The sequence below is a fragment of the Saimiri boliviensis genome, chromosome 11, assembly GCF_048565385.1.
Source record: "Saimiri boliviensis isolate mSaiBol1 chromosome 11, mSaiBol1.pri, whole genome shotgun sequence".
NCBI classification, from domain to species: domain Eukaryota; kingdom Metazoa; phylum Chordata; class Mammalia; order Primates; family Cebidae; genus Saimiri; species Saimiri boliviensis.
The window spans coordinates 21003298-21010062 of NC_133459.1; the positions used below are offsets into that span (position 1 = coordinate 21003298).

At 50.0% G+C, this 6765-nt stretch overlaps 1 non-coding gene across 1 annotated transcript; it reads left to right on the plus strand.

Moving 5' to 3' along the window:
* The first annotated feature begins 6439 nt into the window (after window positions 1-6439).
* On the plus strand, window positions 6440-6546 carry LOC120366123 (U6 spliceosomal RNA). The gene has a single exon (XR_005580873.1). It is a non-coding gene; the product is annotated as a U6 spliceosomal RNA (small nuclear RNA).
* The last annotated feature ends 219 nt before the right edge of the window (window positions 6547-6765 follow it).

Sequence of the window (6765 nt, forward strand, 5' to 3'; positions counted from 1 at the left end):
CTTGGCCCTTGGTCGTGGTTTTCTGGAAATGGACAGGTTTTTAAAACTCTGAGCAACCAGGAGCTCAGAAATCTCCCCCCGCCCACCCTGTCCATGGCCTCATTTGCATAATCCCCACAATCCAATGCAGGCCCAGCTTCCCTTTGTGATATTAATTAAGTGGAGGAAAATGTCCTGAACAAGAACGGGCTCCTGTTTTTCAACCATTGTCCCTTTATGCCACCCCCCACTGCTTCATCCCTCCCAAATATGTCCTGGGTATGGTGTAGAATCGGAATTCAGGAACAAAAGGTTTGACCCTCTACCCATGTGACCCCCATTCCCGTATCCCCAAGGGCTGCTGGGCCCCTGAAGCCAATGGAAGAAGGCCTGCCCCTGCTCAGAAGCCAGGGACCAGTGGGTGCTAAATGCTCAAATGTGTGATAAAACAGGCCATTTGCATTTAAATATTAATCCTGGAGGAAAATAATAGACTATTAGTTAATAGATGGAATTGACAAGCTGGCTGCATGCCAATCCCATCTCAGACAGTTGCAGGGCTGAGCTCAGCCCAGCCTTTGAGATGGTCCTAGAAAAACGGGAACCGCCCGCCTTATCTCCTTGGACTCCCCTTGGGCTCCTTGTCCCAGACTTCCCAGTTGGAAATCTGAGGCCAACTGCCAATTCCACTCCATGAGCTGGCGAACATCTCACCACCGTTGCCCACTAACTTGCTGTGTGACCTTGAGTTAGTTACTTTGCTTCTCTGAGACGTAGTTTCTTCATTTATAAAATGAGAGGGATGGAGAAGCTGATTCCAGGCTAGCTCTTCCAAATCTAAAGATTCTAGGGTTCTGGCCAGGCTTGGTGGTGGCTCATGCCTATAATTCCAGCACTTTGGGAGCCCGAGGTGGGTGGATCTTCTGAGGTCAGGAGATCAAGACCAGCCTGGCTAATATGGTGAAACTCCGTCTCTACCAAAAATACAAAAATTAGCTGGGCGTGGTGGCAGGCACCTGTAATCTCAGCTACTAGGGAGGCTGAGGCAGGAGAATCGCTTGAACCCAGGAAGCGGAGGTCGCAGTGAGCTGAGATCGCGCCACTGCACTCCAGCCTGGATGACAAGAGTGAAACTCCTTCTCAAAAAAAAAAAAAGAAAGAAAGAAAGAAAAGATTCTAGGGTTCTGTCATCATCAATATCAAGCATGTGGGTTGAAGACGGACTGGGCACACTTCATCTCAACATGTTGAGGCCTATTTCCCGGGAACAGAATCTGTCCAAGAACATCTGTGAGAGCTCAGAAGTTTAGGCTCCCTACCCTCAAAGCTCCTTCTCCTTCCTTGAACTCAGCTCCTCTCCTGGACCCTAAATGCTTGTTCCCATCTGAATGCAGAGATGGAAAAGCACCAGGACATCTGAGTTCACCGTGAGGCTCTGGGCAGGGCTGTTCCCTCTCCTAGGAGACCCAAAGTCAGCAGGGCTTTGCGCTGGCCAGGAGCCTAGGTATACTCCACCTGCACGGGGCTGAGGTCTCCTGAATGTCACAGAATGAGTCAGGCAGACAGGTGGGTGCTGAGAGGGGCAACCTGCCGAGAGCAGGAAGGCACAGAGCCTTCCTCAAGCACCCTAAGAGGATTTGGGGCAGCAAATGAGATGACGTTTGTAAAACGCTCAGCACTGCCCCTAGCACCACCATTTTTTTTTTTAGACAGGGTCTTGATCTGTTGCCCAGGCTGGAGTGTAGTGGTGCAATCATAACTCACTGAAGCCTCAACTTCTTGGGCTTAAGGAATTCTCTCACCTCAGCCTCCCAAGTAGCTAGAACTACAGGTATGCAACACCATGCCCCACTAATTTTTTTTTTTTTTTTAAATAGAGACAGAGTCTTGCTATGTTGCCCAGGCTCATTTTGAACTCCTGGGCTCAAGCGATGCTCCCACCTTAGCCTCCCAAAGTGCTGGGATTACACATGTGAGCTGCCATGCCCAGCCGGTAATTGTTATTATCAGCATTATCTCAGTGGTTACAGGTGCCTTCAGTTCTCAATAACTACAAGGCCTGTTCAGGCCCCCTGAGAATTTTGCTGGGTTTTAATAAGTCCTGATCACAAAGTAGAGATTCCTGGGTTTTTATTGCCATATGTGTCCCCCCAAAAACTCCTTAGTCAATTTCTTGCAATCCAGAGAATCGTCATAGCTCACATGTCACCAACTCCTAGAAGCCTGCCTGCTTATCATCATGTCCCCTCCTCTCCATCCATCCAATCAACCAACCATCCATCCATCCATCCATCCATCTACTCATCCATTTGGCAAACGCTTCCAGAATGTCCTCTTTGCCTGGTCCTGTTTAAACGTGAATCAGCCAAAACCTTTCCAGAGAGCTCAACTACACCCACACCCAGTTCCACAACTTTTTTCTTTTCACATTCAGAGTCCTTAAAAAATGGGACCTGCAGGCCAGGCACGGTGGCTCACGCCTGTAATCCCAGTACTTTGGGAGGCAAAGGTGGGCAGACCACGAGGTCAGGAGTTCAAGACCAGCCTGACCAACATGGTAAAACCCTGTCTCTGCTAAAAATACAAAAATTAGCTGGGCGTGGTGGCACGTGCCTGTAATCCCAGCTACTCAGGAGGTTAAGGCAGGAGAATCGCTTGAACTCAGGAGGTGGAGGTTGCAGTGAGCCAAGATCGTGCCACTGCACCCCAGCCTGGCAACACAGCGAGACTCTGTCTCAAAAAACAAAAGACAAAAAAAGAGATCTGCACCTTCCCTTGCTGTGTGTGTCCCCAGCCCCAGTGCCCAGCCTAGTCTGGATGTTTTCTGTGACTGTACCCAGATAGGGGGCAGCTGTCCTGGCCTTCAGAGCATCCACACCCAGCTCACTCGCCCAGCTCCCCCACCCTACTGCACCTCTGTTGCCAGGAACCCATCAAAACAGCACTATCAAACTCCAGGAGAGAGGCAGATTGGGAAACGGTCGGCCAGGGGAATAGCCATAAAATTCTGTGTACTCCTGTGGGGCGCAAAGATCAAAGTATCCCATATCAGGCTCAGTATACAACCGTAACAACCTTTTACCTGGATACGGCACTCCACAGTTGACAGAGGTGTTTCCCATCTCCTGGCTTCTTTCATCTTCAACAGGGCCCCTGGCCACGAGGAAACTGAGGTTCAAGAAATTACAAAACCACCCAAAGCCACACAGAAAGTAAAGGGCTGACTTGGGATTTCAATTCGTCTCTCCTGATGTTAAATCAGTGCCTCTGAAACCACATCACAGCTACAAGCTTCGGAAGGGCCTAAATCTGGGGATCCGGAGACCTGGCTCCCAGCCCAGCATTCATGAGTCTGTTGAGCGACCTTAGGTAAGTCACTTCCTCTCCTGACTGCCATTTCCTCCACCGTAAAGTGAAAGGGCTGCCAGGCTCACAAGGTTGTTGCAAAGATCAAAGCAGATGATGGGTGGGAACAGACTGTGGAGACAGGCTGCCCGCTGCAAGCTAGTCACCCCTCACCCCACCCACCCACCAGGAGCCTCACCTACAAGCTGGACATGCCAGGCCCTCCAGCTCCCAGGAGGAAGTAAGCTTTGGCTCCACGTGGTAATGGAGCTACTGGGAGCTACATGGCTCACAGCTACTGCGTAGCATTTTGCCTCCTGTCTCCTACACCAAGCAGGTTCTTTCTACGTGGGGGAGAGAAGTTTCTCTTCACTCTAGCAAGCAATTAGTCAGTGCCTGTGTGCCAGGTCCTTTGCTGGACCTGGATTCAGAGCTGAACAGAATCCAGTCTGCCCCAGGGCAGCTTCCTGTACAGATGGGGCCTGAACTCGCAGGGAAAGGAAACCAACATGTCAGAGGCGTTCTCGAATGGCAGGCGTTTTCCATGGGTCACTGCATGCTATGCCCATCATAAACCTATAAGGATCTGGTCCCTTTGACAAATAAAGAAATCTCAGGGCTGGGCACAGTGGCTCATGCCTGTAATTCCAGCATTTGGGGAGGCTGAGGTGGAAAGATCGCTTGAGCCCTCCCTGAAGTTTGAGGCTGCAGTGAGCTATGATCATTGCACTGTACTCCAGCCTGTGCAACAGAGTGAGACCCATCTCTAAAATAGAAAAAAAGAAAGAAAAGCTGGGCGCGGTGGCTCCTGCCTGTAATCCCAGCACTTTGGGAGGCCAAGGTGGGTGGATCACAAGGTCAGGAGATGGAGACCATCCTGGCCAAAATGGTGAAACCTTGTCTCCACTAAAAATACAAAAAATTAGCTGAGCGTGGTGGCGCATGCCTGGAGTCACAGCTACTCAGGAGGCTGAGGTGGGAGAATCGTTTGAACCTGGGAGGTGGAGGTTGCGGTGAGCCGAGATCGTACCACTGCACTCCAGCCTGGTGACAGAGTAAGACAAGAAAGAAAGAAAAGAATGAAAGAAAGAAAGAGAGAGAGAAAGAGAAAGAAAAGAAAGGAAGAAAGAAAGAGAAAGAAAGAGGGAAGAAGGAAGGAAGGAACTGAGAGTTAAAGAGGTTGAATATTCTCCCTGTTCAAGCTCACCCGTGATTCCAACACACCCCTCCCCTAACTCCAAACGCCACACTCTTTCTGCTCCACAAAGCTACTTTGCAAGAACATACAATGAAGGAAGTTGAGGTGCGTGTCATCAGCAGGCTGGGGATGTTTCCATAGGGCTATTGGTCTATGGAAGATTCCTGAGGAGTTGGTCTGTGATGAGGTCTTTGGAGAATAAGCAGAATTCTGGAAGACAGGATCAGGAGAAATGGGGTCTAGGGTGAAGCTGAGCATGAGGAGAGTGTGGAGGTGAGAAAACGGAGGAGTTCCCCGAGAGCTGAGGACAGCAGTTTGGCTGGGACGGAGGATACCTGGAGGGAACAGTGAGACAGGACTGTGCAGGTGGGCTGGGTCCTGTCCTTGAATGCCAGGCTAGGGAGTGTATATTACAGGGGGAACTAGGGGGACATGGAGGCCTTGTGGGGACATCGAAGGGGCTTGAGGGTTAAGAGCAGAGAACCAGAGAAAGAGGATGAGATTTAATGAGATTCATCCCCTGTACTTTGCATTTAATTTCCCTCTGACGTTAAATAATTTAAAACACTGAGCATGTACTGTGGACAGGGCCCCGTGCTTGTCCACATGGATTATCTCATCTCAGCGTCACAGCTCTAGGGGCAGACACTATTCTTATTCCATGTTACAGATCAGGAGACTGAGTCAGAAAAGCAGAGGGCCCGAGGACACAGAGCTCATCAGAGGTGGTGCTGGATTTGCACCCAGGCAGTCCCCTCCCCAGGCTGTGACTCTTTAGAACGACAGCAGGAGGGAAGCCCTTCTCCAGAATGACAACTCAGATGACCCCTTCCACAAAAGGCTGGTCATGAAGTGGGGTGCGGGCCCAGGGGTCACAAAAGTGAAAACCCAGGACCCTAGCACCTCCTGCCTCCAGCCTCCTTCTGATGGTTCTCCTAGAGGGTGCATTCACTCTCAGAGCCACCAGGTGGCAGTCAAGAGCCTGGCTAATCGGCGCTGCAGCCCAGCCCAGACTCCTCCAGGTCTGAGTCACAAAGACCCAGGGCCGACAGTGAGGAGTCGGGCACCGGGGTGGCTTGCACGGAACCCTACCCTCCTAGTTGCTTCTCTCCACTCTCCCTGCAGCCTCTGTGCTCAGAGGGGCATCGAAAGTGGAGCTGGGTTGGCATGTACCTCCAGAAGTGGGAAAGCAGGAGTTTCTGCTTTCATGGCCCATCATCTCCCTGGAATGGTACGCAGTGGTCAGCAATGAGGTTTCCAGAGGGTTTTTCACAACCCAACGGAATGCTCGCTCCACAGTGCTAGGTGGGAAAAAATCGGGCACAGCACCACACAGACAGCGAGGTTATAGTTACATGCAAAATACTTGTGCCTGGATGGAAACAGATCAAAATATCAGTAGTGCCTCTCAGGCTGGGGAGATTAGGGATGGTTTTTGTTTTCTTTCTTATCTCTTCTACATCTTCTTTATTTTTAACAATAAGTATGTGTTACTTTTATCGTAACGTAGAAAGAAAAGTTTTCTTGAAAGGGGGAAGAAAGAAGATTTGCTATCTAGACAATTGTGTGTGTGTGTGTGTGTGTGTGTGTGTGTGTGTGACGGAATCGCTCTCTGTCACCCAGACTGGAGTGCAGTGGCATAATCTTGGCTCACTGTAACCTCTGCCTCCAGGGTTCAAGCAATTCTCCTGCCTCAGCCTCCGAAGTAGGTGGGACTACAGGCACTGCTACTATGTCCAGCTAATTTTTCGCATTTTTTTTTTTTTCAGTAGAGACAGGGTTTCACTGTGTTAGCCAGAATGGTCTCAATCTCCTGACCTCATGATCTGCCCACTTTGGCCTCCCTAAGTTCTGGGATTACAGGCATGAGCCACCACGCCCAGCCTGGCAATTTTTAATCTTTTAAATGTAACCTCCGTGCTCACTTTGACAGCACATATACTAAAATTGGAACGATACAGAGAAGATTAGCATGGCCCCTGTGCAAGGATGTCACGCAAATTCATGAAAGGTTCCATATTTTTTTAAAAATTAAAAAAGAAAAGGAACCTCCTCCAGGAAGCCTTCTCCCCCTTTCTCTAAGCAGAAGTAGTGACTCCCTCCTCTGTGCCCGCAGAAGGCGTGGACAGCCTCTATTAAACAGGACTTTGCATTCCTTAGGGTATCTGTGCTATCCGATATGGTGGCCACTAACCACCAGCCACACGTGTCTATTGAATACTTGAAATGTGGCGACTGCAAAT